We start from the raw sequence: 6,347 nt of genomic DNA on the forward strand, positions 1-6,347 counted from the left end.
CTAGACACTGAGGAAATCCAAACAGTTATTAGGTCTTACTTCAAAAGCCTATATGCCACAAAATTTGAAAATCTAAATGAAATGGACAATTTTCTTGATCAATTCAACATATCAAAGCTGAATCAAGACCAGGTAAAGAAAGCCGTCATCAAAAGTTTCCCATCCAAAAAAATCCCAGGGCCAGATGGTTTCAGTGCAGAATTTATGTGACTTTCAAAGAAGAGCTAACACCAACACTCTTCAAACTATTCCACTAAATAGAACTAAAAGGAAAATTATCAAACTGATTCTATGAAGCTACAGTCACCTTGATACCTAAACCTCACAAAGAACCAACAGAGAAAGAGAATTTCAGGCCAATCCCCCTTATGAACAGTGATGCAAAAATACTGTACAAAATACTCACAAACTGAATCCAAAAACACATCAAATATATTATCCACTATGAACAAGTAGGCTTCATTGCAGTTATGCAGGGGTGGTTCAATATATGGAAATACACCACTGGAATCCACCATATAAACAAAAGAGAGAAAAAAAAAAACACATGAAAATCTCCTTCGATGCTAAAAAAGCATTTGATAAAATCCAACATTCCTTTATGTTTAAATTCCTGGAGAGATTACAAAAACAGTAAAGGCAATATACAGCAAGTCTATAGCCAACATCAAACTAAATGGAGAGAAACTGAAATCAATATCACTGAAATCAGAAACAAGGCAAGGCTGCCCACTCTCTCCATACCTCTTCAACATAGATTTTGAAGTCCTGGCTAAAGCAGTAAGACAATTAGAGGAGACCTAGGGGATTCAGTTTGGAAAGGAATAAGTAAAAGTATCACTATTTGCAGATATAGTACACAAGAGGGACCCAAGAATTCTACCAGGGAGCTCCTACAGCTGATAAACACCTTCAGCAAAGTGACTGGATACAAAATTAATTAAAAAAAATCAGTAGCCCTCCTATATATAAAAGACAAAAGGGTTGAGAAAGAAATTAGGGAAACGATACCCTTCACAATAGCCACAAAGGACATAAAGTTCCTAGCTGTAACTCTAACCAAGCAAGTCAAAGTCTTATGTGAAAAACAAACAAACAAACAAACAAACAAACAAATAAACATAAAAAACTTCCAGTCTTGAAGAAAAATACATAAGATATCAGAAGATGGAAATATCTTCTATGGTCATAGCTTAACAGGATTAACATATTAAAAGTGGCCATCTTTCCAAAATGAATGTACAGATTTAATGCAATTCCCATCAAATTTCCAACACAATCATTTAAAGACCTTGAAAGAAAAATTTCAGGTTCAAATGGACTATCAATGAACCCAGAATCGCTAAAATAATCCTGCACCATAAATATCTTCTGGAGCTATCTCCATCCCTGATCTCAATTTGCAAACTTGTACAACCACTTTGGAAATCACTCTGGTGCTTTCTCACACAATTAGAAATAGTGTTAACTCAAGATCAAGCTATACTGCTCCTAGGCATATATCCAAAATATGCTCAAGTATACCACAAGGACATTTGATCAACTGTTTTTAAAGCAGTTTTATTCATAATCTGGAAACAAACCGGATGCCCCTCAATTGAGGAATGGATATAGAAATTGTGGTATATTTATACAATGGAATACTACACAAAAATTAAAAACAAGGAAATCATGAAATTTGCAGGGAAATGGTGGGACCTAGAAAAGGTCATCCTGAATGAGGTATCCCAGAAGCAGAAAGACACACATGGTACATTCTCACTTATAAGTGGATATTTGACATATAATATTGGATAATCATAGTAATAATCATAGTAAAATCCGTACACCTCAAGAAGCTAAGGAAGAAGAAGGATCATGGTAAGATGCTCAAACCTTATTTATTAAGGCAAATGGGATAAACATTGGAAGAGAGTGAAAATAAGGACTAAGACAGGAGACAACCATAGTGAGCCTCTGAAAGACTACCCAGCAGGATATTAAAGCAGATGCTGAGACTCTTGGATAAATTTTGGGCAGAGTTCAGGGAATTTTATGATAAAAGGAGGGATAGGAAGACCTGGAGGGGTATGGAGGTCCACAATGAGAGTAATAAAACCAAAAATTCTGGGCCCGCAGGTCTTTTCTGAGACTGATACTTCAATACCTCATTCATGGAGGTAACCTAGAATCCCTGCACAGATATATCCCATGGCAGGTTAGTATCCAAATAGGTTCCCTATTAAGGGGAGCAGGTGCTGTCTCTGACATGAACTCAGTGACTGGCTCTTTGATCACCTTGCCCTCAGGGATGGGCCAGCCTTACCAGGCCACAGAAGAAGAGAGTGCTTCTAGTCCTGAAGAGACATGATAGGCTAGGGTAAGATGGATGGGAAGGAGGACCTCTCTTATCAGTGGACTGGGGAAGGGGCATGGGAGGAGAAGAAGGTGGGAGGGCTGGGATATAAAGTGAATAAATTGTAATAAATAAAAAATATTTTAAAAATAAAATGAAAATGTACTACTCCATTATAAGATTTTAGATGCCTTGTGTGACATGATCTAATAAATACTTTAAAAATACACTGTCTTTCATAAACCATTTCACAGAGAAAAACATCAAGTCTATGGTGTCATGTTTAGTCTTACCAACAGAAGAGAAAAATAAATGAGATGCTAGTGGAGAAAAAAAATACGAGAATTCAGTAAATGAGCAGTAATTATATGCTACCTTGAAGTGCACAGAAGTAACTGTATTCATTATTATTTTATTTATTTATTATTTTTTGATAAAATGATATTTATTATCTATTCTTTTTTTATGAATTACACTTTATTCACTTTGTATCCCCCTATAAGCCCCTCCCTCCTCCCCTCCCAATCCCACCCTCACTAGCCCTTCTTCACACATTACCCTCCCCAACTACACTGATAGGGAGGTCCTCTTCTCCTTCCTTCTGATCTTAGTCTATCAGATCACATCAGGAGTGGCTACATTGTTATCTTCTGTGGCTTGGTAAGGCTGTTCCCCCCTCAGGGAGAGGTAATCAAAGATCAGGACAATCAGATTATGTCAGAGGCAGTCCCCCTTCCCATTAATATGGAACCCACATGGACAATACACTGCCATAGGCTACATCTGTGCAGGGTTTCTAGGTTATCTCTATGCATGGTACTTGGTTGGACCATGAGTCTCTGGGAAGTTCCCTGTGTTTAAACTTTCTGGTTCTGTTGCTCTCCTTGTGGGGTTCCCGTCCTCTCCAACTCTTACTATTTCCCACTTCTTACATAAGATTCCATGCACTCTGACCAACAGTTAGCCATAAGTCTCAACATCTACTTTGATAGTCTGCAGGGCAGAACCTTTCAGAGAGGCCTTCTGTGGAGGGTTCCTAGGTTGTCTCCTGTTTTCTTCTTCTTCTGATGTCCATTCTCTTTACCTTTCAGGATGGGGATTGAGCATTATAGTCAGGGTCCTCTATCTTGATTAGTTTCTTTAGATGTACAGATATTAGTAGGTTTATGTTATATTATATGATTATATGAGTGAGTATATACCATAATGTGTGTGTCTTTCTGCTTATGGGACAGCTCACTCAGGATGATCCTTTCCAGGTTCCTTCATTTACCTGCAAATTTCATGATTTCCTTATTTTTCATTGCAGTGTAATACTCCACTGTGTAGATGTACCACAATTTCTGCATCCATTTTTCATTTGAGTGCACCTGGGCTGTTTCCAGCTTCTGGCTATTACAAATAAGGCTGCTACAAATATGGTTGAGCAAATGTCCTTATTGTGTACTTGAGGCTCTTTTGGATATATGCCTAGGAGTGGTATGGCTGGATCTTGAGGAAGCGCTATTCTTAGTTGTCTGAGAAAGCTCCAGATTGATTTCCAGAGTGGCTGTACAAGTTTACATTCCCACCAGGAGTGGAGGAGGGTTCTTTCTACAAAACCTCTCCAGGATGTGTTGTCACTTGAGTTTTTCATCTTGGCCATTTTGATGTGTGTCAGGTGAAATCTCAGGGTCATTTTGATTTGCATTTCCTTAATAGCTAATGACATTGAGCATTTCTTTAAGTGTTTCTCTGCCATTCTACATTCCTCTACAGAGAGTTCTTTGTTTAGCTCTGTTCCCCATTTTTTAATTGTATTAATTGATTTGCTGCTTTTCAGCTTCTTTAGTTCTTTATGTATACTGGATATTAGTCCTCTGTCAGATAAAGGGTTGGTGAAGATTCTTTCCCAATCTGTAGGCAGTTGTTTTGTTTTGATGATGGTGTCCTTTGGTTTAGAGAAGCTTTTCAATTTCATGAGGTCCCATTTATTGATTGTTGCTCTTAGAGCCTGTGCTGTTGGTGTTCTGTTCAGGAAGTTTTCTCCTGTACCAATGAGTTCTAGGGTATTCACCCATTTTTTTTCTAAACAATTTAATGTGTCCAGATTTATTTTGAGGTCTTTGATGCACTTGGACTTTAGTTTTGGCAAGGTTATAAGTAAGGATCTATTTTCAATTTTCTACATGTAGACATCCACTTAGACCAGCACCATTTGTAGAAGATGCTATCTTTTCTCCATTGTATGGTGATGATGTCCATAAGTGTGTGGGTTTATTTCTGGGTCTTCTGTTCGGTTCCATTGATCCACCATTCTGTTTCTATGCCAGTACTATGCAGTTTTTATAACTGTTGATCTATAGTACAGCTTAAGTTCAGGGATGGAGATACCTCCAGAAGATCTTTTATTGTAGATGGTTGTTTTAGCAATTCTGGGTTTTTTGTTATTCCACATGAAGTTGAGAATTTTTCTTTCCAGGTCTGTAAAGAATTGTGTTGGTAATTTGATGAGAATTGCATTGAATCTGTAGATTGCTTTTGGTAAGATGCCATTTTTACTATGTTAATCCTGCCAAGCCATGAGCATGGGAGATCTTTCCATCTTCTCATTATCTTCTTCTAATTCTTTCTTCAGAGACTTGAATTTTTTTTCATACAAGTCTTTGACTTGCTTGGTTAGGGTTACACCAAGGTACTTTATGTCATTTGTGGTTATTGTGAAGGGTGTTGTTTCCCTAATTTCTTTCTCAGCCCTTTTGTCTTTTGTATACAGGAGGACTACTGATACTTTTGAGATAATTTTGTATCCGGCTACTTTGCTGAAGGTGTTTATCAGCTGTAGGAGCTCCTTGGTAGATTTTTTGGGGTCACTCACTTATACTATCATATCATCTGCAAATAGTGATAATTTGACTTGTTCCTTTCCATTTTATATTCCCTTGATCTCCTACAACTGTCTTATTGCTCTAGCAAGGACTTCCAGAACTATGTTGAAGAGATATGTAGAGAGTGGGCAGCCCTGTCCTGTCCCTGATTTCAATGGGATTGCTTTAAATTTTTTTCTGTTCAGTTTGATGTTGTCTATAGGCTTGCTGTATATCGCCTCTACTATGTTTAGATAGGTGCCTTTTATCCCTGATCTCTCCAATACTTTAAACTTGAATGGATGTTGGATTTTGTCAAATGCTTTTTCGGCATCTAGGGAGATTATCATATGGGATTTTTTTTTTCTTTCAGTTTGTTAATATTGTGGATCACATTGATGTATTTCCATATAGTGAACCACATCTGCATGCTTGGGATGAAGCCTACTTCATCATAGTGGATGATATCTTTGATGTGTTCTTGTATTTGCTTTGCAAGTAATTTGTTGAGTATTTTTGCATCAATGTTCATAAGGGGGATTGGACAGAAATTTTCTTCTTTGTTGGGTCTTTGTGAGATTTAGGTACAAAGGTGACCGTGGCTTCATACAATGAGTTTGGTAATGCTCCTTCTGTTTCTATTTTGTGGAATAGTTTGAAGAGAACTGGAGTTAGCTCTTCTTTGAAGGTTTGGTTGAATTGTGTGCTGAAACCATCTGTTCCTGGGCTTTTGTTGGATGGGAGACTTTCGATGACTGCTTCTATTTCCTTGGAGAATATAGGACTATCTGATTGATTTACCTGGTCCTGATTCAGCTTTGGTAAGTTTAATTGATCAAAAAAATTGTCCATTTCATTTAGATTTCAAAATTTTGTTGAGTATAGACTTTTGAAGTAAGTCCTAATGATTGTTTGGATTTCCTCAGTGTCTGTAGTTATATGTCCACCTTTTCATTTCTGATTTTGTTGATTTGCGTTGTGTCTCTCTGCCTTTTAGTTAGCTTGGCTAAGGGTTTGTCTATCTTGTTGATTTTCTCAAAGAACCAACTTTTGGTTTCATTGATTCTTTGAATTGTTTTATTTGTTTCTAATTGATTGATTTCAGCCCTGAGTTTGATTATTTCCAGCCATCTACTCCTCTTTGGTGTGTCTGCTTCTCTTTTTTC

This window comes from Psammomys obesus, unplaced genomic scaffold, assembly GCF_907164565.1.
Source record: "Psammomys obesus unplaced genomic scaffold, mPsaObe1.curated_primary_1811, whole genome shotgun sequence".
NCBI lineage: Eukaryota > Metazoa > Chordata > Mammalia > Rodentia > Muridae > Psammomys > Psammomys obesus.